Source organism: Nothoprocta perdicaria, unplaced genomic scaffold (genome assembly GCF_003342845.1).
Source record: "Nothoprocta perdicaria isolate Ctin4 unplaced genomic scaffold, notPer1 scaffold_302, whole genome shotgun sequence".
Classification (NCBI taxonomy): Eukaryota; Metazoa; Chordata; class Aves; order Tinamiformes; family Tinamidae; genus Nothoprocta; species Nothoprocta perdicaria.
Window position 1 is genome coordinate 263,021 of NW_020455536.1, and position 25,087 is coordinate 288,107.

The following is a 25,087-nucleotide window of genomic DNA, read 5'->3' on the forward strand; positions in this document are numbered from 1 at the left end:
TATATATCTATTGTTAAGTGTTCCTTTGTTTTTTCCCTTTGGCAAAATCTATTTATTGTATGTGTATTTTAATGTAAGTAGGTATTAACAAGCTTGTTTTCTTTGACTAATTCAACAGTGATATATAATGACTTATTTGTGRTATGAATTGGAAATACGTAGTGTGAATATTCATAATGGGGATGAAGATTTTTGGGAAGCACGTAACATTGCATGTACCTGAGAGTTCAGCTTGCATTTGAATATTCAGTGCTGTTACACACTATTTGCAAGGGATATTTACAGAATGATTGAGATGGAGTTTTTAATCATGCACTTGGAGATATCATTCAACTTGTCTAAAAAAGGGACACGAAACTTAATAGATATTTTACTAGGACTAAGTAAGACTATTTTTTCCCCGACTACCCATATGCAAAAGCCAGATGTTGGTGTAGTAATGTATGGGAAACAAATGCTGGTGAGGAAACCTCTAACAAAACTTTTTTGTGTGATTGGATAAAAATAAAACAAGAAAGAGATAAGATCTCTATTGTGATCTGCTGTGGCTGGTCTTGAGCAAGCATCTAGTTCCCCCTTACCTACAGCAGGCTAGGAAAAATCTGTCCTTGCCTTTAGAGCATTGGAGAGACTTCTGCAAAAGTAGCTTATTCCCAGTCAAATGATAATGTGAAAATGAGGTGGCAGCAGTGTCCAGGAAAGGAAGGGAGGTGGGAGTTCTCCATAAATTACACCAGACTCATTCTTATCAAATAATTGAAAGTGATTGATTTGGCTCTGCATCAAGAGTTGGCCTCAGAATTAAACAAGCACCCTGATGCTGATTGCAAAACCAGGAGTAAATTCACGGTGTATCAAGAGGCAGGCAGCTGATGAAATGCCAGGTAATCCCCGCAGGCTCCTGGCTCCGTGAGTTCATCCAGCCTGTGGCTGTTGTGTGTGAGATCCTGCCTGGGGCTGGCTGGGTGATGAGCCTGAGGAGGAGAGGGGGAGAGGAAGGGAGCGAGGCTGTGCATGAAACATCAAACCGGTGAAAACGTCTTTGATCTCTGAGGGTAAGGAAAGAGCCTTTCCAGTGAAAGGGTGAAAGTGGGGAAAACTGTCCAGCTGACCCGTTTGTAAGCTAAATTTTTTATAGTACCCCAAATAACTAACTCCAAATACATTACCTGAGTAATTAATGTTTACATAGTAATTTTTTATATAGCTATTGGATAAATGTRTAGTAACTGCTGATTGATGGACATTGTTTTATAATTTCCAAACTGTCATTGTGAATCATATTTTTTTTTTGTTTTCCTTCTGGTTTTTCTAGTTACCAAATTCAGTGCATTTAGAGAATTGCCGGAAAAAAACAATTGCGTATCTAAAGTTGATAAGGGTGTGTTTTCAGTCTTGGATAATTTGCATCATTATGTGTCATTATCTGGTCTTTACAAAGAAATTTTCATTTTCTTTGATCATTTGAAGCTGCTCTTCTGAAGAGTTTCCTCGCTTGTCTTTTTTATGTAGTTTGTGGTTGCTTTGTGAGAACTGTATGGCATATAATTGCCCAATTGGCGAGTAGAGACTGACATACTTCCAGGGCCATGCCACCTTGTGATAGGTAGAAAGGGAATTAGGGATGAGCCTATTTGTTGCCAAGGAAAAAGTCTGAATTGCGATCCAAAATCTACATCTTGGCACTCCTCGAAAGAATCGGAATCACAGAATGTTTGAAGTAGGAAGGGACCTGTAGAGATCATCTAGCCAACCCTCCTGCCCCRGMAGGGACACCTACAGCACGTGGCACAGGGCAGCATCCAGGTGGGTTTTGAAGATCTCCRGAGAAGGAGACTCCACAACCTCCCTGTGCAGCCTGTGCCAGGGGTCTGTCACCCTCACAGCAAAGAAGTTCTTCCTCACATGCAGATGGAACTGCTTGCGCTTCAGTTTGTACCCGTTACCCCTTGTCCTGTCACTGGCCACCACTGAGAAGAGTTTTGCCCCATCCTCTCTACGTTCTCTTCTCAGGTAYTTGCACGTATTGATAAGATGCCCTCTCAATCTTCTCTAGGCTAAACAAGCCCAGCTTGTTTAATCTTTCCCCATGTGAGAGATGCTGCAGTCCCCTAACCATCTGAGACATCAAGTTGTCCTCATGTAATGTTCTGAGTAAAAAGATCTTAGAGCTGCTCTTGTCTGGAATGCAGAGATTTCCAATGCGTCAGGAGGCCTTGTTGGAACTGCAGCTGCAGCTTGGTTCTGGCCTGCCCTCTTGCTCCACAGCTGAGCTTCTCACCCTGCTGACACTAGGGGATGCAGGAGACTGTGCTTTGTGCCCTGCCTGCGCTGCTCTGCTGCAGGGGCTCGGCCCTTGCCTTATTGCCAAGGGTGGTCACATCTTCCTTTGAGCCCCTTTCTTACGGTCGCAAAGAAAATTCCTGCTTTAGGAAAATGATGGCATCTTGTTTTCCTTTTTATTAGGTTCTCTGGGATTTCTGTGGGCAGTATGCCAAGAAGCACTGGGGTTTTTTGTTTGTTTTTGGTTTGTTGTTGTTGTTTGTTTTTTTGTCTTTTACAACCAAACGTAAACTTGCTTTATTTTGACTCTTCTGGCATCAAAGGGATTTGCATAAAGACAGTGTGTGTTTTTTGTTGCAAGAAAGCTTGGAATGTTTAAAAACAGACTTTTTGGTTCTGTTGGTACCCATTTCTGAGAGTGTAGATGTATATGTGAGCAGATGATGCAAAAAAGATGATTAAAAAAAAGAAATAGGTACTTATTAGAGATGTCATTTAACTCTCTAGCCCCTAGTTTATTTTCTATATTTCACCCCCCCTAAAAAAAAGTCCATATTAGAAAAGAAGCCATCACAGTGAGGGAAGTTAGGAATATTCCAAGCATATTATTTCACTGTTTCTTGACAGTGGGAGACTGAGTAGGGGGGAGGGTTCTGGGGGTTTACAGTGGCTAGACAGACCATTAAATCGGTATTAAACACTTTTCCATATGAAGGAAGTCCCCCTCTGCCAAAAATTCAGGAGCAGAGGGATCAGTTTCCATGCAAGTACTGCTGGGATGAGGCTAGATAAACTTTGAAAAATTAAGAGGTCGCTGGGGTCAGGGTGCAGGCTTCAGAGCCCGTCTGGCTGGCTTCCTTATAGACTCTTGGAGAGCTGGCACTCCAGAGCAGCATGACGTCCTGCAYAAACATTTGATCCTCCTGACCAGCTTTTTCCGTGGTTTCAACTTAACAAAAAGTACGTATACATATAAAGTTGACCAAAAAACTGTTTTATATCAGTTTTCACCATGCAGAGCCACAAAAGGATTCCTGTATAGTGTCCAAAACAAAAAGGAAGGCAAAAGGAGAAAGAGCGTGTTGCCAAACAGCTTGTGTAGACTTGTAAACTTCGCTCAAGTTCCTAAAATAGCAGCAGAATGCAACGGAATACTCTGGATTAAAAAGCAMTGCTGCTGATTATCAGCTGGATAATCCAATAGAAAAGATAAATATTATAAATCCTACGGGTCTGGAARGATTGAAATTAATGCTGAGGGACTGGTTTAAAACACCTAATCAGAGAAATGTTGAAGAGTTGGCTAAGTCCCCAAAGTAGTGAGTCAAGAGTCCACCACTGTCAGCATGCGAGGCCAAGGGAGAGACCTGCTCGGCTGGACGCAGGGAGCTGACACTGCTCGTGGGGCACAGACACRGCTTCATGTTGCTTTTCTCTGCTCCTTGGACTTGGCTGTGGGACCTTAAGCTACTGTTCAACAACTGTGAGATTTCTAGGCCTGACTAAACAGCGTGTTGCCCTCTGCAAAGCCCCTGGAAACGGCTTTGTCAAAGAGGACTGCTGGTGCTCGGGGCAGTCATGTTTTCTGTTTGCAAACCGGGGACAACTAAAAGTAGCAACGTCTCGACTAAACTRAGTAAGATGTGACTGAAGCTTTGTCTTTCCCTTTCCTGGTGGGCCAAATCCTTAATTCTTTTTGGCTGTAATTTATAATAAGAGCATCTCTTCTGACTGCCTTGACTTTCATTCACTGAAAAAAAAAGTTTAAACTTAAAGGCTGATCTCAGGTCAGTAAAAACCAAAAGAAAATCTTCGCTGTGCTGTCATAAACTTCCCTTTTCATATATATATATATATATATATATTTTTTTTTTTTTAAACCATGCTTTAAGAGAGACCCTAAATTCTGGAAACGAGCAAGTGATCTTCCCCTTTTGAGCTTGATTGTTGGAGAGTTCATTCACCTTTCAGCAGATGGGCCAGAGCAAAGTGAGATGCCGCTCTGCGTGGGGATTCACCAGTGCAGAGCCGTGTGCTTGGAGGCAGTGCAGGTAATTTGCTGGGGAAGGTGCGTGGTGCGTTTGCACTAGCAGATGGTGTTCTAGTAGCAGGGCTTTGCACCAAGAGAGAATTAGGAGCCATTAAGCACTCAGTGAAGCAGCTCAGTAGTCTGCRTTGTTAATACAGGATCACGACGACTTGTAAAATCTTGACACAGCAAACTAGCATTGTTTTCTGTTCTAAATCTGGAAATGATTTCATCATAAACATAAATCCATTTGCAGAGCCGCGTTGTTTCTGCAAAGCAGTGGCTTTGAGCTACGTAAGCTTTTTTTTTCAGAAGCCCTCAAGGACCAAATGCTACAACCTATGACTGATGTGACTAAAATGCAGTTCTGTTCCCATAAGTGGATGACAAACAGTTTGGTCTTAAAGTGTGTGTGCATATACATGTAATGGTATTAGAGTGACAGCTCTCTGCAGATGCATCCTTTTCATTTCACCAAATGTACTTTGGGGGTGATGGGCTTACATCCTGAAACATGCATTCCTGCCGTAAGGCAGGAGGGAAATTGATTATACTTCGGCAGTGTTTGTATTTTTATAGCATCAAACACCCAGATCTGGTCATCGGGGAAAAAAAGAGGAATTTTCTAAGTGACTTTCCAAGGTGATAGGGTCACTGATGAGATATTAATAAGGAAGAGACCCCAATGACACAGGTCAGTGAGTGTAGTCTGTAAAGGGAGATCAGGAACAAATGACATGACAAAGGCAACCAGAAAAGATCTAATACCTTGTACTAAAAGGTTAATATAGCCAAAGGACCTACAGCACAGTTGGGGAACTGGAGAGCTTAAAGAAAAGAGTGGTGGAGACCACAGAAATGACCATAGTCCATTTTTATTTCAACCACTTACAGGAAGGTCCYGAGTCACCTCTTCCTGAGCCCTTTGATTTAGTACCAAGGTGCGTTTCCTGCTATGGAAATGAGAGCCAGGAGACCTAATGAAGAGGGAGTGTGAGGGTGCACAGACATCTTCATAAACTCAATGAGAGGGAAGAGGAGGAGGATTTTTTGTGTGGTGGGAAAGAACAGACTAGGTACAAAAAAGGCAGGAGAGAGAATGAGTTAAGCAAAATGTTGTCAGAATTTGTGATGTGGAAGGGATGCATGTAAATGAAACATTCTGAATTTTACATTTATTTCGGAGGATGCTGAGTGCAGAAAATTTCACTCTTGAAACTCTTCTACTCTAGTAGGTCACTGGAAGGTCACCTGTCCAATAAGTTACAGAGCTATGTTAATTTGTTCCACATTGGGCCTGAAGCCTACAATTAGGTGAGACAGAATTTTATGGAAACTTTTTTACTGAAGTAAAGCTCTCATGTTCAGGTCAGGTCATTTGTGTGCTCTTTCTGAACCTGCCTAGCAGTCCTGTCTGAGAGCTGGGGAGCCATTTGGTGGAAAGATGTTGCTGAAATGTGTGCAAATTCTTCTATAAAGTGTTGGTTTTTGAAAATGTTGGGTTTTTTTAAATGGAAACCTTCCTACTTGAAAGTGTTCTGATACATTATAACTGAAAGCAAAGCCCATCAAAAGAGTGTGAAGCAGTTATAACCAAAATGTAATGAGCATAACTACTAATATGTGTGTATTTATGTGTCGGTGTATTGTTGGCCCTATGGAGGAGGAGGGCAGGTTGCTTAGAGGCCACGGATGTTCTTGCTTAGCTGAAGTGCTTGAGGCTTTGAACTTTATATGAYGTGTGGGTATTGCTATAAATGTGGACTAAGGTGGCTACCAAGATAACCTTCTCTGTAAAATACAGTATTAAGTGATATATCTGTAGATTGAATTGACTGTCTGCTTCAGAGTTAATCATCTACCTTGTCAAGCATCTGTTCTGACTGTAAAAATTCAGTGTCTAAAGCTGGTGTTTACAGAACCAACAGAAAACTAACCTGTAGGAATGTTTTTCAGTCCTGGCTGGGACACCTGAGCCCAAATACACAGAAACTGGTTTCTTTCTGGAGTTCTGCAGATCAGGCTGAGTAGGTAAAATGTTTGTCATCTGCGTGTTAATATTTGTAGTGTAGATGCGTATTAGTTTTTTTCTATTTTTTCCACTTCTTGAATAATTCTCAATTTCTTGGTAGCCTTAATTTGAATCATTTTAATTGTATTATTTCAGCTTCCAAAGATGATTATTCTGCATTGGGTAAACAGCCCTAGCTATGCACTTGCTGACATTCCTCCATAATAACACTCTGCCCCTATTTTATCGCTTATGGAATTGCTTTCTAATCCTTTTCATGGGTCTTTTTTTTTGGTAAATTGCTCTCTTATATAATAGATAATGACATTTGTTACAAAATGAAAGTAAAACCAATTAAATCTGCCTTATTGTACTTACAAAAGATTGATGTGTGGAAAGTCTAACAGCTTATTTGGGGATTTTCATCTAAAAGTGCCCTGCAATAACATTCTCTTGTGTTCTGGGAGTTAGCTGTAATAGAGAAGCTACTGCCTGCAGAGATGCTGAACTAAATTAAAGTATTGTGTGCTGGTATTCTAGCATCTGCCTCACACGTTAATCTCTGGAAAATGCTTGAAAATACCCTAAAGTAGCAGCCATTTCTTTGTTTAAGTTTGAAAGCTTTTTGTATCTGTTCTCATTAATGCTGTAGTGCAGAAGATTCACTGTTCAGTAAATAAATTGAACAGAAGCTTCGGCAAACGAAGAACAGATTGCAGATTTCCCATTTCTGTCTCCATTATATTTCTGATGTTTGTAAAGGGTTTAAATTTGCGCTCCTGGGACCTGGGTTTTACTATACTTGCTTCGGCACATGTGTTCCCTGCTAGAAGGGAGCAAAATAGCTAGAACTAAATGAATACTGCAAAAAATAACACTGTCTGAATGATTAAGGATTTCTTGACCTTTCAGTCTTTCTATAGTCTTTCTCTTCAGTAATACTTATGTGTGCAAGAGACTCTAAGTGTATATTTCTCAGAAAGAAGCCACATCTTCATTGTCAAGTCTCTCATTTTTCTCCGCCTTTGTAACATTTTCATTCATCCAGCCCTGGATGTGAAACAATACCACATGATTTACAATTGGACATGACATAAATAGTAGAAGCTATAAGAGCAGTGAGTAGTAAACAAGCAGACTATAGGCAGTAATATATCTGAATACAGGATTTTTATGCATGAATAATCCATGAGTTTATAAAGAATAATCTGCTTGTAGACACTTTAGAAATAGAAGACTGATTTAATTCACTAAAGGAGTTATYTACTCCTGCTTCCGAAACAATCCTGAGAAAAAGAATCGCTGTGATTTATAGACGTGCCCAAGCTAGCAGTTGCTATTTCAGAAAGTAAAATGTGGATTCCTTAGGATAGGGCGCACAAATAAGGTATGTACCCCCAGAGCACTTGCGGGGCTGGCTGGAAGGGCCGCTGCTTCCACCTGCTCGTCCCTGTCCTGGCTGGGCAGAGGTGACCTCAACCTGACGGCCCATGCGCACAGAGCRTGTCCAGGCAGTTGATGAGGATTGCACTGGGTCTCGTCCTACGTGGAGACACCACCATCTATTTGTAAATGAACAAAATGAACGAAAGCAGGCATTTCTGAAATAATGACTGCTGTGGGATATTTCTGAGCCTTTCTATTAATTGTTTCTCTTCAGTTGAAAATTTTTTGAATTTGAAGCAGACTTTATCCGTACCTTGACTGATCTGAAAATGATTTGTACAGCTAAGAGTCACTTCTTGCTCTAAACCAGAGGAAAAAAATCCATTAACTCTCCTTCCATCTGAGCTCGCTTCTGCTTCTGATGCATTTTCTTTTGTAGTTTGTAGTGAGCTCTATATCCTTTCACATGAGTTCTCATGTACTTAATAGTAGTACTTAGAAGGAGCTCTCTTAAGATAAATTAATACTGCAGAATGCTTGCAATAAGAAAAACCTYTTACTACTATTAGTAGAAATACTAAAAGCTAGTTTGGGAATGCYTATAAAGGAACAATTGGAAATGTGAAGTTAGGAAAGGATTGTGAATAGAAATTAATGAAGGGATTAGGAAAGTGTGGCAATGCTTCAAACTGAGGTTCCTTATATGTATTTAATTAAGAGTCAGTAAAGCAGGATTTAAATGTACATAAACTGAACACAGTAGAGCCTTGTTAATTTGTGCTTTAATAATTTGCAGATTTTATAATTCATGAAAAAGAAAGAAAAGCACAGAAGCTTCCTCTGCCTCCTCGCAATTGCTTAAAACCAGAGGCTATAGTGAAATTGCCTGTTATTAACACTTGGTTTCTTTGGCAGGTCTGCCAGAAAGCAGTGGCCGGCGTATATGCTTGTGTTACAAGAATAAGGACCAGATCACAGTCAGTAAAATGAAGTAAATTTATAGAGTGTTACCTTTGCACTTCTACTTGCTCACATGGCACCGAGCATAACTCCTGAAGGTTCTCAGCCCTTAGGAGTGGGTCATACTGGAGCACTTGTACTGGGTCGGAGATGCAGGCAATGGTTTGCAATAGCTCTCAGGCATTACAAAGACCAAYGACCACCAGCCCAGAAGCCTGCTCAAAAGGAGCTTCTGAAAGGCCTGGGAAATCCCYTGTGTGTGTTCAGGCCACTGCTGCAGGCCAAGGCACAGAGAACAAGCTGGTTTCAGCTGATGTGAATTTTTCTAAGATGAATCCTCATCAGTCAATTGCCAGCTGTTTTTTTTTCCTTGCCCACTCTGATTTTGTGCACTATATCCARATCAAGTTCAGTCATGCAATTTAATCTCCCTTCCTTTAGATTTGTTTACAGATTAATTGTTTCTGAACTGAAATATAGATCATTGCGGATTATTGTTTGTCACCACTGTTTTCTAAAATGTTTTCCTTTCAGTTCCTGTTGTGTGAATTGATCRTGAGATGCTCCTCCAGAATGAGTGACCTTGAGACATGGCCAGATCAGAAGAGAAAATCACAATGTGACTATTTCAGATGGAGATGTTCCAGCTCTGTTAGTCCTGGCACTCTAATCACCTGGAAACTCTCTAACCCGATATATGTGACAGCCTGGAGTGACACAGGATGTGAGACGGGCAAATTTCTTTACCTGCCAGGTAATTACAGCTCRTGTTATCTTCAGCCAGGAGTTGCCCGTGTAAAGCTGTGGGCACAGTATTCTCGTTCATGTTTCTTCTCCTGTGGGTATATTTGTTTAATCAAAAATGCTTACCTGCAGCTTTCATTTTGCAGCTAAAGGCCCGTAGCAAGGTGGAGGAGCTGGYGTTTGCATTGGGAGGCCAATTAAACCAAAATTAGCATGAACCTGTGCTCGCTAGCTGATGTTTAATGTATGTCACATGAAACAGTACTTTGATAAACCGGCTCCAAGGATTGTTATGACATTTCTTGTCTGCATCCTACAACGTGAGTAAACTGAAGTAACACTGTGCGATTAATAGCCTTAGTATCTCGTGCTTTACTTCCTGCCCTCACCTTTTCCAGGCAGAACTTTTTTTTTTTTTTTTTTTTTTAAAAAGCTCCCCAATTAAACATAACTGTTGTGGGAAGGTGTCAAGGATACTATTTACAGAGTTGTGTAGATATTCTTCTGTTTTGTTTTTATTTTTGCTTCGAATCAGTCTCTTAGCAAACAGCACTATATCCATAGCCTTTACAGTTTGGAATAGTGCAGTTTGCATCGCATTTGAGTGGCAAAGCTAAAATAACAAAAAATAAGGATTTTGACCATGGCAGGTGTTGTAGGGAGTAAATAGAGTGAAGTCTTTTTGTTTGTTTGTTTTTTGTTTTTTTGGTATTGGTCTTTTGAGCAAAGGTAGATTACTCCAGTTCCATTACACTTGCAGTGTTAAAGCTCTAGCAAGAAATCAATAGGCCTTGGCAATGTAAATGCATGCCTTGTGTATGGTTGGTGTTTCTAAAAACATATTTCATGTTACACACTTGCCAAGGTTCATTTGAGCAGAAATTGGTTTACTTGTTTTGTAGGAACATTTTCCCCCCAAACAAGAGAAGGGTAGTTTATCTTGTCAAGAAGGTTTTTCTTCTGCTTCTTCTGTGGCAAATAATGCTTTTTCTCTTCACTTCCTACCTTTGTTTCCTGCTGCATCCTGCAAGGAGGTCCTGCTGATGCCAAGAGGCAGCAGGAAGCTGTTTGGGGATGGASAGGTGCCCTGAGACGTTCTGTAATCTCACCAGCCTGAGCATYAGGACTTGACTGCAGCACTCCCTGGCAGAGAGCAGATGAGCAATAGGACAAAAGCAATGTGCTGGCAAGGAGCTTCTCAAGGATGTAATTAGTAAAGGTGACGTGACAGAGGAAGGGATAGGAAAACCTGTGAAACTAAATGGAACTGAATACACAAACTTGTTCTTGCTGTTGTTTGCTGTTTGTGACTGTAAAGCAAGAACGACTGGGCAGCACCATGTTCGTTTTCTTTAACTAGTGAACTTTAAGGCAAATGCGATTCACATAATTTTTCAGGAATACTCTTTTTACTGGTTGATGCTGAATAGGGGCCTTTTGTGTCCTKCAGGGCTTTCTCATGAAGTTCACCCTTCAGCAATTGCTTGGGAAGGTCTGCCACAGCTGAGAGCAGGGTCTGTGCTCAGGCAAAGCGCTGCCCGTCGCCTGCAGACTCCTCGCAATGGTGTTGGGACCTGCCTTCGGCCTCAGCGTGAAGACATGGCTGCCCATGTAATTTATCTCTTTTTTTACATATTTATGGTGGTGGTGGTAGGAAGGGGGTGTATGTTTTATTAMAGTAGCTATTCAGTAGCAGATGATATTATTTTTATTACTTTTATTATTTTATGATTTAATTTGTGCACCTTAAGGTATAGACTTTTTGAAAAAAAGTTTAGTCTTTTTCAAAATGTTTTTGAATTAGTTACTAGTGGGGTGACCCAATCAGGTTTGTTGGTTTTTTTCTGTGTCTTCCTCTGCCCCCCAGTATGAATGTTCTTGTGAGGATTAAGCTTGAAATAGATTACTTCATGTTGCTATCCATTAGTTGTGCTCAYAAAGAAGCTAAAGTATCTCATTCGCCATCACTTTTTTTTCAGATACCACAATTTATTGGCATGCAACTTGAGAAAAAAAGTCTCTGCATCTGGAGAGATGTATAATGGCTGATATCAAAAGCTGTTCACCAGGCCTCTAAAAACGATGACCTGGGAGCTATCATTAAATTTATTTGCTGAAATGACTCTCTCTTTTCTGCTCTAGTCTASGTACTTTGAGTTTTGTCTGTAGCTAACTCTGCACCTTCTCTATCTGATGAATGACTTATTTCATATGGTCGTGAAACTCACTGCTGCCTTGAATGTCGCCAACTCCCATCTCTGATTCTGCTACTTGGTGAGTGATTTTCCTAATTATAGCATGTTTTTGGAGGGTGCTTTGCATCTGTCCTGCCAGACACAGTCCWAGGAGTCTGAGGTGGAGAGCAGCCAGATGTAATTTTGCAGCTGTCCTGTGAAAATCCCAGTGGCTGAGACCTTGGTGCATGTAGTGATCACAGTTAAATCCAAACCTTCCAAAAACTTAGAGGACCCATCCTGAGTCTTTACGTATTCCCAAATTCCTGAGGATAACAGGTACCCCCCCTCTGAAGAACGTGTTTGCATATGGCCTTTAGGGACTACGGAATGAGCTTGAATCTGTTCCAAGGATGCAGAAAATACTGTTTTCTTAGTCTGCATCTGTAAGTCCTATAAATTATCATTCCCTTAAGTACATTTTCAAATATATACAGATATTTTTGAGAAACATCTGTATCTTTCTTGCAAAAGAAAGTTTTCTGTAAAAGTCATTTCCAACAAGTTAATTATTCTTTCATTAATCASCTCTGAAATGTTCAATCCCCCACACAGCTGAACGGATTAATCTGGCAATGATATATCGAAATAAATCCATCAGAAAACAACATGTTACTTCCTGATATGCATTGTTTGTCTATAAGGAGCAGTATGTGCAAATACATTATTTACCWTTTTTGACTTTATACTGTACTTGCTTAACTTTCATTTCTCTTCAGCCCAGACCTTCTAACCTATGAGTATTAAAGGAAAGAATTGTTTAAAGCCACTTTAAGCTTATCTAAAGAYAGGCCAAACCCCATTTTGGTATAAAAATGGAGCTGATGGCAAGCTATATTTCTGTCTTTGGGACAGTTGAAGCACTGAAGTGCTGGGTTTTGCCATACCAATAACCAGACAGGGACCAGCAGAATRCAGGTCTAGTACCGTGACATGTATTTTTTTTCCTCTACCCTTGGAGAATTTCCCCAGAAGAGCTGAAGCTTGTCGGAAAATTGTTTTCTCAATTGGAACAGTTTAACGCTGCTTCCTCAAAGTGAGTTGAATCTGTTCTGTCCAAGAGCAGATGCTTGTGCTCCTTTCTCCTGAACTGCATGAGTTCATGTCTTAACCTAGCAGAGAGCATTTGAACAGGGTCCTTTTGCCTCACATCATCGGTCGTTCCGGCCAATTTAGTGCACCAGCATATGTGCCAATGCTGAGTGTTGCCTGGCAAAGCCAAGAGCAAGGAGGGAAAAATCTGTATTTGGGCATGGACACCCMCCTCAGCAACATGGGAGTTATACTATGAGCTGTCAGATAAAGTGCTGTCTTGCTGGATACACATTTAATTCTCTTTTCAACTGTCTAGTACATTTAGCTATTGGAATCAGGTTTCTTTCAGCTTGGTCCAGTCAAAGGCAGCATCGGACTGGTCTTGCTAGTTTTATCATATGGCAAATTTACGTGCCTTTGGAAACTGAGCATTGTGCTCATGGCCCTACTTTTGCCTGTTCAGACAGTCATCTCGAGAGAGAGAGAGGAAAAAAAAAAAAGTGTATGTGTATATAGATAATCTCACTGTGTCTGTGAGAACATTTGCTTTTTTAAACCATTTGAAACTAATTTTATCAGGCCGTTTCTCCGAWGAGTTTCTGGTCACATCTTTTATTAAACTCTGTCTGACCCCACTTGTCAACAGAGGTCAGATATATTAGTTTATAGTTCCCTGGCTTCTCATTCACTAAGTGACACCCTCATTGGTGCTGTGCTGCTCAGAGGGCTGCTTTTCTAATAGCCATAGCTGCTTCTGCTCCTTTCTAAGGACAGAAGGTAGAAATGAATCCATCTGTGGAGTCYAGCTTGTCTTACTGTCAGTGTGCAAGCGTGATCTGCTCTGGGCTGTTTGCTGTTGCCTTTAGTCTTCACTTTACCCCTTCTGTAGATGTGCAGCTCTATCACCTCCTGCCTAACTTGAGAGCAACGATAAAAAATGTTCAGTTGTCCCTTTATTTTACATRGGAAACTACAGAAGTGGATCCCAGGCATCCAGAAACTGTCACTACTTGGCGTTGGTGAATTCTGGATGCTGCCTTTCCCAGYAGCAGTTCCGAGCCCCTGGTGCTCTCACCTGCCATGTTAGCAAGCTGGGGTCGGTTKCTCTTCATTTTCCTCCTGCTTTCTGCTGGATGGCACATTTTTCACTTCTGTGGGGTGTTCTGTTCGATTGCTGGATGTTTTGGATCAGGGAACGGAAGAGAGAAAAGTAGAATGGAGAAAATGTGAAGGAAAGARAGGAGATAATTTCTTTTGGGAATTTAGGATGCTCTATCGCTTCTTTGAATAAGACTGCACCTGTAACTGTATGAATCCGTGTTCAGCCACCACTTCAGTGTCATCTCCTGGAAGACATATTCCCATCTTAGGAACAGTCAGCCATCCATCCTTGCTTACACCAGGTCAAACAATTCATTTATCTCTGTCCATTCTGTCAGGCAGCTGCTTCTTGACCCTCGCATGATCCCTGAGTCTGTTCATATGACAAATGTGTGTTACTGTGTCACTGCTGTCGGAGGGCTTTTTCCTTCGGTCTCTGTAAATTTATCATTGTTGTCTCAAGTTAACTCCATAATCATCTTTCCTGTCACTTTTTTTTTTTTTTTAACTCGTATTCTGTATCTTCCTCTTAGTTATGCGCTATTCTGGCTGTCTTTCTCCAAGATTTTCCCTGCAGCTGCTGTAGTTATTGATGAGTGGCTCATCTCACCCCAGTTCACATAATCAGTACTTCTCTTTTTGTTCTCTTGCTGAGAACTTGAGTAATGTACTTTGCAGAAATACGTGGGGATGTTTTGTGCACTTCAGGGCAAACTAGAGGTGAAAATCCCATCGTCTTTTAAAAAGGTGTACATCTAATTTATAGTACAGGACTTTGAAAACTGATGCCTGTGCCACACTCCCTCATTTAGGGAGGAGGAGTAGGGTTGTGTGTGTTGTACAACACTGTGCATGGGGAACACACATGTCTGCAACTCTGGGGAGCACCAGCCAGGCAATTGTCACATGCTGTTACTAAGAATTGCATTTCTGGAGGTTTAAAAACCAAAATAGTCTCTTCCCCCAGCCTCCCAACACAAGTTAGATACAGAAGTCACACCAATGCCTCCTTTTTAAGGCATAGCATAAAAACTCAATAGGAGCAAAACTCCCACGTCTGCAAAGAGTTACTACAACATATGTATCCACTTCTCTGTATGTGTTTTTCATGTAGCTTTGCATTACCCTTTGTCAAATCTGTTGCAGCATCCCACTTAACGTGATTTCCCAGTTTCTATTCATTTCACTACCTAACTAGGCAAACAAAATTCTGCTAGAGGTTATTAAGGAATGCTTAAAACCTTGTTACTAGATTTCTGCMGCTTGCCTTAGCCCTGCCATAACTTATGCCATTTCTCTGAGTGTGAGTTCACAAAGCATTTGAGAGGCTGGGAAGGTTACTGTTTGCCTCTGCTGCTCTGATTTATTTCACAGGATTCATTTTTATCTGGTATGTGTGTGTTTTCTTCTAATGTTCCTGTGCTTTGCTCCAAAAATCAGCTTGTGGAAAACCCACTAATTAAAGATAGTAAAAGGAGAAATACTATGACTTTAAATTTCATGCCAGGTAATTTCTAGCCCATGTGTGTAATGAKGATTAATTCCTTTGTTTCAAGGAACAACCTCCTTTTAGTAAATGGAAGGGGAAAAATCAATTATAACTATGCATTTTCCATGTATCAGATATATCTGTGATTCTCATTTGTTGCTGGAGTTAAAATTCAGACCAAGTTCAACTTTAGTTCATGGGATTTAAGAAAAAAATAGTTCATGAAGTATTTTTTTCCTAGCCTGTTCAGCAGTAGTAGGAATGCAACTGTCTTAACTTAAAAGAATAAAATCACCTATTAAACTTTCCTTTGATAATTTTAGTTCAAAGCTTCTTTTAAATTTTGTTCCCCATCTTCTATTGCTATACAAGTGAGAACAAGTGGATGAAGCCTGCTGAGATCCTGCAGCAGCAGGGACCTGAGGAACATACAGGAATGGTATCGTTTAGAGTGGAGGTAACTGCTTATCATCTTAACCTTTGCAAAGCTTTGCCTTCAGTTACAGATCTACTCGCTGTGTCTTTGCTATTGTCCTGTTGGGGTGATTCTGAAATGCTGTTTGCTGGCAAAAGAGTATGATATATCACAAATGATTAGTGTACTATATGCCAAAATGTGTATACCTATTTTTGGGGGGGACTTTTTTGGCTTTACCAGAGCAGGAAGAAGTTACATTCATGTTCTGCAGGCTATTAAATATCAGAAATTAAGTTTTTCATATTCAAGGGAAATGAAATGCTTTAAAAAAAAAAAAAAAATCACAGCGCCTGGTGGCTTGGCCAGAATACTTACGTGACTGAGGACTTTTTGTCCTAGGCTGATTTGGCTTTTCCATGTGCAGGTGGGTGGCTTCAACATCCTGGCTCTTGACTTGACAGAATCTGAATCTTTCTGCTGCGATTCTGCTGCAACTGTTCCACTCTGAATAAATTCAGTCAGTAGCTCAGCCTTGGCTTCCCATATCTAAGGTAGCTGCACTAGCTCCTTGCTTTCTATAATTAGATCTTCTTTTAGTGAATATTGGTGTATTTGCACAAATAAAAGCATTCCAGCAAAATATTGCACTAACCTCACCTGAAAGAGCCTTCCTCTCATCTAGACGAAAAGAACATTTCTAGACTTCATGCTGGAATGAAAGTCCTTATGAAAAAGTRTAGGCTGGACCTGGGAATTTCCGAATTGATACACTACACAAATAACATTATTTGCTAGTCAAAGCATAATGTCAAATAAGAATAAAAAAACCAATGTCTATCCTGTTTGCAGTTAATGCTTTCTTTATGAGATACTGCTGAGATAGCAATACAGGGGATTGTTTTGTCTTATTGTATCAGTGGAGCATTGAGACGTACCACAGGCAAAAATATTGTGGCACGTAATATGTCTCAATCACATCCTGTTTGAACACTGATAAATAGGAAGTGCTGTGGAATTTACCTCGGAAGGGACTGTGATCTTCAAAAGTCATTGGTTGTAGAACCAGTGTTTTTATTATATTGCTGAATACTTGTACCTATGTGTAAATTGGCAGCAATGTGCTGTATTTCTGCTTGAACACTGCAAAATTTAAGAAGCTGATATTTACAATCATGATGGCCAAAACATGTAAGTTATTGATGCCAAATGGGACAACTAGAGTTTGGTTTTGTGATGTTCAAAAATTACTGTTGTTTCCAGCTCTTGAATGGATATGCACTGTAGCAAGAGAAGAAAACACTTTACTCATATCTTTGTTAAATCTTTTTCCATAGAATCTTGTACCAAATGTTGCAGGGGTGAATGTGATGAATGCAGCGGACCCACAGGCTGCTGTTTTAATCAACTCACAAAAATCAGTTTGCAAAATGAAGTTGTTTAACTTGAAGAATTTATAGCTCTGTTGATCCAGTACATTGCAGCTTTTCTCCCTTACCAAACTAATATCTGGGTTCAAATGTTCACTGTAATGTCATTGTAAGTTCTGATATTTTTACCTCTCCCTTTCTCAAACTGCATTGATTTTCAAAGCCAAGCATTCCATAAATTAGTTGTAGTAAGAAGGCTTATTGTGGAATGCGATATAATTGGCAGCTGATTGTTGATGTAGGAGATTTATGTTGGCCTTACAGTAATAATTTTTTTTTAACTGAAAGCATATGTGATTGCTGCTGTCTAGACTTGGGAACTTTCCCAGGAAGGAGTTCCAGGTGGTTATCTAGCCATCATAGGCCAAATGGCTACCTCGTGAAGGCTTAGACATGGGAAATATGTAAATGTTGCTGGCAACCTCATTATTGCATGAATTTGAGTTTCTGAATTGCAGTGTATCCTTTCACATTTAATCATTTGACTGGCTGATTTCTTTTTCTGTGGATTGCTCCCTAAACAGAACGATGTAAAAGGCAGCTGTGAATAGTTCTCGGTAAGCCTGAATGTCAAAAAGCTTAATTACGTAATGTGCTTAATCCGTTTGTATGCATGCATAACTTGAAATATCAAGTAGTTGCATTGCCATGTTTATTAAATTCTGTGAAATTTAATTTTGTCCATAGTACCTTCAGTTTTCTCTTCCTGYGTTAGTAGACTCATTCTGGAAAGAGCTCAGAACAGAAATATATCTTGATGTTGCACAGTCTGCTAAAGCATGTGCTGATTTGCTCCCGTGCTGATCCCCTAGTTTGCCTTCAGCCAGCTTTGCCTGTTAAAATATCCCTAGAGAGGGAAAGCACAGTTGGTTATCCCAGCATGAACACTCTACAAATATTGTTCTGGGACCCACGTAGCTTGTGACTCACGATGAATATTTTCAGCTCTCATTCTTACTGTTACAATAGAAAATACAAAGGAAAATAAGTAATTTATTAGGGCCTAACTCAGTATGACTTGACCATTGTGGCTCGAACAGAGAACATAGAAAAGCTACATTCAGAGATGGGAGCAGTCCTATTCATTCAGATATCACGTGCCCAGATGGTTGTTCCTTGCTGTGTGTTGTTTTTTAGTATTTTTATTTTTTACTTTACCTGTTAATGTATGTCATTCTTTGCTATCTTATCTGCCTCTGCAGCCAAGTGTGTGGTCCAAATTATTTTAACAGAATGCCTGACAAAGTCTGCCTGCTTGCCTGCCTCAATCATTTTTCTCAACTAATTAGAAAAGTCTGCCAAGCATTGTTGGKCTAAGGCTCTAATTATTCTCAAACAAATGTTTCAATTTTACACAAGCTAGGAAGTGTCTCTATTTTAAATGACTACATGCCAAGATGCCAGAGTCAGAGTCAGACCAGCTTCGTATATCAGTATGTCTGGAAGTCCCAGAGGACCAAAGAGATAAAACTTACGGCAAACCAAGGACTGTGCTGTTACGTGTTCTTCAAGGAAATAATGCTGTAATGCTTCTTTTCTTGTAAATGTTAGTTTTAATGAGAAATAGAAGATGAATTTTCCCACTGGAAATACTTTTTCTTGTGATATTTGTCCTGTTCGTTCTCAGATTCTCTTGTTTCTGGCATTGAATTAAAGGAAGTTTTGTTATTAGTCACACGCGACTGGCCTTTCTAATCCCCTCTCAGGTTTTATAGCCTGCTCATCACAACCTTATTTAAGCGTTGAAGACGACTTTGGCAAAAACATTGGTAAGCCTTTCACTGTAAAACTTGCTGTTTAATATGACAATCTGAAGAACCTTGAATGAATAAGAGCAAGCATGTGATTTGTTTTCCAAGTATTGGTGCTGTACCTGATCCCAGTTCCCATCCTTCCCTGCTCAGAAGTAGTTGTGATCATCCAGAATGGTGCCAGATCATCTCCCAGCCTGAAATGTTCGGGTTGTATTAATTTGACTGTGATAAGATTCCCAGTCTGGTACTTTGCTGCTTCTAACATGATGCAAGTCTCTCCCACCTGTATCGTCACCAATATGTTCAATTCTGCCATTTGCCTTTCAAACCGTTTGCCCCCTCCCRAAAGCTGCTCTGCAGGAAGCAGATAGGTTGCCACATTTAAGGGTAACTTTGGTTTCTGTGTGATCTGCTCATGTATAACCACTAAAARTCCCGGCTTCCAAGAACTGCCTTCCTCTGTTCCTTGAAAGCTGGGAGCTGTTAGGCTTTCAGAGAGAAAAATCTTTTTGTTATGTTCAGAGGATGACAAGAAAACTCGACAGTGCATTTTACAGGGATAGTTGTGGTAGTTTGTTCATGAGCCCACCCTGAAAGCTCTAATTAAAAAAAAATTAACAGTRTATAAAGGAGGAAAAAGAGAATTAAACTGGAATAACAGCAGAAGTTAGAGCCTGAAATCAGCCCCATATATGAATGAAGTATCAGGTAGAGGTCCTTTTATTTCCTCATAAGCAAGGATGTTCTGGGATCCATTTCACTCTTTTGACACTTTGGTAAATTTAGATAATTCCAAGCCTTAGTCAAGTTGCCAGAGATGAAACTTGAGTACCTGTACACATTTTAAGTCCTTTTGCTTTTATGAAAATGTCTGTGAAAGATTTGATTCTTCTTCCCTTGGGTGAAATGAAGATGTATGGATGATCATCTGAGCAGACTAAGTCCAGYTGTGTGGCTTTGCTCTATAATAACYTTTTTACATTGAAGGTTTTGAGTTTTATAGGCAATCACATATTCTTTAAGTGAAAGCTCTATGTTCTAAGAATATTTCCTATTTGGTTTATCTGCTTGAGCAAGTTTGCTTGGAGTGGAATGGAGAACCAGGGGGAGTAACGTTCCATTGTAGGTACATGAGTGTTATGTTGCTTTAAATCAAACACATTTTATTATACAGAACCCGTTGCTTTCTTTCTTTCATGATTCATTGCTCCAATTATACACRATTCAATGGACACTTAACTTGTATTTTATTCTATATTTTTCTCTTTTGGGTAGAATCCCTTTGGGAATAGTTTTCTGATCTCTCTCTCTCTATATTTCTCCCACCCTCCTCCTTGCCCTCTACACACGTAGAGTGTTAAAATACATACAAGTGAAATAATTTGGAACAGACTTTCTTATTTTCTCCCCCCTTCTCTAAATGAATAGCCATTCAACAGCTTGTTAATTCTAAGATTTGCACTTACTATGCAACTATAAGCAAAATTAAGTTCTAAGCTCCTTTAATATGGTTCATCATTTTCGACCTGATTCCAACTTCTTCAGAGCCTCAGTCTTAGGTTGCTTTCCAGCAGTTTGTATAAAGTAATTTTAACATGAGAGAACAACGTTTTACGTAGGTTAGCCATTAACTCACCCTCAGGGGCATGGAGTGCAACGCATGCGAGATGGTAGCTGTCAGGTACATGACTGCACATAATACTAATCTAATAACACTCCCTGTGATGGAAGAAGGGGAGAAGCAAGGGAGATTTGCTGGTCTAGAGAGAGCCCCCTGCATTGCACTGGCAGCAGGGACAAGTCAATAAATGGAAGAATTAATTCTTCCATTTATTAATCTTTCTGGGAAGTCTTGCTGTTCTCTGACATGTTGGTGAGGCTGCCACTGTGCTGGGCAGGGAGTGTTCAGCCTAAACGGTTGTGAAGGTCATAGCTGTTGGCCACTGTGCCACCATGTTATGTAACCCAGTAGGGCACAACTATGAAAAGTGATTTCTTGAAAATCTTGTCACTATATTTTGTCATTTCATGACTGATTGAACTTCAAACATATGCTTYGTATTTAAAGATGAATCTTTTGTCTTAGAAAATTGCAGTGTGGAAACTGAATTTACTGCTTGATAGAGGTACTTGGCACTACGCAACAGTCCCTCTCTTCTCTTCAGTAGGAATATCTCAGTGCCCCAACCTACAAAAATGACTCAGCTTGATACACAGGGCTTCAGCTGAAAATGAATTTGGTTGCAATATATAATTGAGCAGTGGAGTGAGCCAGTTGTAAAATTATGGAGTTGATTTTAAAAGTTGACACAAGCATTTAATGTTCTATATTTGGAGCGCCTAGTTTAGTGGCTGTAATGGACATTTATAGATGCAGTGATTTGAATTCCCTCTGTGGGTTTGGCAGATAGGTTTGAAAGTTGTTTCATTTTTCTGTGTAATTTTCTTTTGGCAGGAAAGTGTGTAAGGGTGGTCAATTTGTCTCTGTTTATAGGTGCTGAAAAGTTTTTGGGGGTTTATTTTTAATTCCACTTATTTAAAAATTGCATGATGCACTCTCTTGCCAAGAATTTTCAAGATAATTTGTATGTCTGTATCATCACTTTTTCTTACAGAAATTGGYTTTATTGATGCATCGCAAGCTATAGTTAGAAATACTTTGGTCAAAACTGAGCATTGAAAAGTTCAGTCATCACCACCACTTTCTAGAAAGTCATGCATTCCATGGCTTTGATATGTCATAGAAACTTACTGAGTTATTTAGTAAGGTAACTAWTTTTTGGATGTGTTTTCTCCTATGTACATCACTTTTAATATGAATTTAATGTTAAAAGATGATCTATAAATATATATTTTCAAGATAGTTGAAAAAAGATGAGCACTCTGAACACAGGCAAGAAAGAAAAGTTCTGGTTGTTTCCAAACAAGATTGAACTTGCATTCACAAGAGAATCACAAGTTTTAAATCACAAGAGAAACTTGTTTAAATGTGAGTTTAAAAGCTAAGCGTTAAGTGCTGTGCTGAGCTGAGGCCCAAGGCCGTGGCTGGTGGCAGCAGGGTCTGCTCTGTCCAGCAGGTCTCCTGGCAGCGGGAAGGAGCAGCTCTGCTGAGGGAGCCTCCCCTCCTGGCCTGTCTGCCCTTCSCGACGCTGGGGCTGGTGCCTTCTGCTGCCTGCTGTGCTAACCACTTTGCAGGCCTAGGACTGATGGGCAAACCAAGGCCGTACAGCACCGCCAGCCACACATCCGCTCAGGTACTTTGTCTTGATCCCAAAATGGTATAAAAATAAATTTTTATTTCAACGCAAGGAGCAAAGCCCTGTGCAGAAGTGCCTTGCAGCTTCACAACCGTGCAGTTTTGGAGAGCTCAGGTGGGCAAGCATAGCAATTTGAAGATCTTTGTCATGCAAATACCCTCTCATAATGCAATTCATTTAAGCATTACTGGCTAGTGTAAAACAATTTGGGATGTGAAGCAATTAACACTTCTCTAGATGTAACTGTCTATAGCAGTCTGCACTTTGGTAGCTTTAGTCTCTGATGTTGGGATGTACCTTGGCTTGCTGAATTGAGTGCTTTGCTTGACTGTGGAATGATCTAAAACGCAAACTTAGATTAAGAACAGTGCCAGGAGTAGTAAATGGGTTGCACTGCAGGAATTGTAGCTAGTAAAAAATTGGAATTTCTAAAAGGGGGGTCTACAATCCTTAATCTCAAACAGCTCTGGAAAAATTGCAGCCCTGGTCTCCACTGGGAAGGAGGAGGGGGAAACACTGATTCAGAAAACATGTGCTGCACTCCGCTGTATAAATCTGGATTTCAAAAATAAACCTTTTTAGCATGCTTGAAAGTTGTTGCTGACTACTGCCAACTAGAAGATTTAATAAAGAGTTTAACTTTGTGCAGCCAAAGCCAACTCTGCAAACACATGCTTTCCCGCTGAGATCAGAATGAGTATCTAGTGTAGTGTGTGAGAGCCAGACTGTACAGGCAGGCCTGTCTACATGCATCCCTCATCTGACTTCAGTTATTGTTATGATGGGCACCTTTCCATGGCTGTAATCATTGCAGAAAGCGTGTGTCCAAAGCTCGGCTCCAAGCTTCTTAGATTTTCAATTATTTCAGTATGGCCCTTTCATCTGCATGCTCAGTGTGCTCGCTTAAGTGGACACATTTACCTACCCAGTTATAAATCTTCTTTCGGGAAGAGGTGCTCACATATCTTCCAAGATCAGGTTTTATACTACTTGGAATTCAGCCCGAGCCATTTTTGAAAGAGCCCCCTAATAAAAAGGGAGCAAATTCACAGTGTGTGTGAAGTCGCATATTTTTCATCAATTCTTTTTGAGGTGCTTTTTAAAATCCAAATTTGGATAGCTGGATCAGTATAGATGGGGTGGTTACAGCAAGAGAGTTAAAAATGTATTTCTCTGGTTTTGGCCAAGAATCCAGCTTTTGTCTAGTGATATGTGTTGATGAGAGAGGACCGTGTTTGTGGGAACAGCACATCATGAGACTGAGTGTTGGAGTTTTCAGCCCAAATGTTTATTCCTCTCCCAGAAGAGGCTCAGAGGAGAGAAGAGGGATTTGCTGGGCTCACCTGGGAGGAGTGAGCCTGCTGTAATGCTGCWTGAGACTGATGCAAAGGAGGCCTGTCAGCCACATCCAAATCAGTTTAACCAGTTAAACTGTGACTAGGGAACTTCTTTAGTATAGGAAAGAACCTCTTGTGGACACGTGAGCAGCYGTTTCAGAAAATGACACATCTTTCTCTATTCCTTCAAATAAGCACGTTCCAAAATGGCAAACAGAAGGGAATATGTTTTGTCAATAGCTAAATAGACCAAAGTGTAGCCAACCTATCAAGAAAAGTGGGGGAAAATAATGCTGCTTCAAAAGATTTTGGTTATTATAGAACCAGGAGACCCAGGGAATATCAGAGATAGGGAAAGTGGTTGTTGGCTTTTGGGGACAGTTGAGTGAGAAAGGATAACTTAAGATGGGAGACTCTCAGTGATGACATGGGATAGGGAAATTTAATGTGCAAAGTGGCATGCTGTGCTATTTCAGATAACTCTACCAAGTCTGTTGAGTTTTCTAATCTAGAAGCTAAAACAAAGGGATTATATGTGTATGTGTGTGTTTGTGTGTTTTATATTTACTTACCAAGAGGAAAAAAATATTCTTCACAAAAGGCTAAATCACGCTCCTCTGCTTCGGAGTCCCAGTGGCCTCTGGTGCAATGTGAAGGCGTGAGTCCAAGAGTTGAGATCATGGACGTTAGCAAGGGGGATAGTGTCCTGTCAGTTGGTGTGTGAATCACTTATTTTTCAACTGTTAAGAGCTACTTCAGGCAGTACTTGTGTCTAGAGACAATTGTGGCTTCTCTGCAGTTAGGGTTGTCTAGAGTTGTACTGCTATGTCGGTCAGGCCACCTGACTGCAGAAACTGCAGGTTTGATTGCTGTACACAGGCTCTGTAACTGCCTGTTCAGAGGCAACCAAGAGGTAGCCAAAGCCCTTTGCTGTGAGCCCGGGGTGTTGTTTTTTTCCCTAACACTTGGTCTCTGTGTGCACCATGCTGACTGATGTAGAGAAATCTGGAATCACGCTTTCATGTCACTTATCATATTTGCTATTCTAAATTAAATGCCAATAGGGCAGTGATTTGATTAGCAATGCATGTTAAAAATAATTAAAAATTAATTAAGCAAGTAAGATGTTTTTTATTAATTTTAAAATATATCTTCTATGTCTGATGATATGGCAATATTAATAAATATATAGTAATTGTGTCCAGTATTTACATTGTATGATTGTTTAACAATATTGTCGTCCTTGCCTTTTAGCATTCAAGATGAGGTGACCTGGGTTAAATTCTAGTACAGGTTGGGTCATGTCCCAAGAATCACCATTTGTTGTCACAGTATTAAAGGCAGCTGAAGACTCCCTAAGAAGCAGCATTCCGGGACCTTCAAGGAAGTGTTCTCCTAGGACCCGTATACCAGGTAAGCTTGCATGGCCTTTGCTTCTGTGGATAAACTGGATAATTCAACCTCATTTTGAGCATATATTTTTACTACAAATTCCGTTTGGCAAGAAGCAATCATAGAGTAAAATTAACTGCATCCATTTGGGAAAGAGACGTGGAAAAATGTTGAGGGTATTTTTCTTCTAAATTAAGTTTTGGGATGAGTCGTAAGTGTCTCTGAGTAAA

General features: G+C 40.2%; 1 long non-coding RNA gene across 1 annotated transcript; it reads left to right on the plus strand.

Annotated features, from left to right (window-relative positions):
- The first annotated feature begins 11,577 nt into the window (after nt 1–11,577).
- LOC112949991 lies at nt 11,578–16,979 on the plus strand. Its single transcript, XR_003249918.1, has 3 exons — nt 11,578–11,687; nt 15,645–15,729; nt 16,115–16,979. It is a non-coding gene; the product is annotated as an uncharacterized LOC112949991 (long non-coding RNA).
- The last annotated feature ends 8,108 nt before the right edge of the window (nt 16,980–25,087 follow it).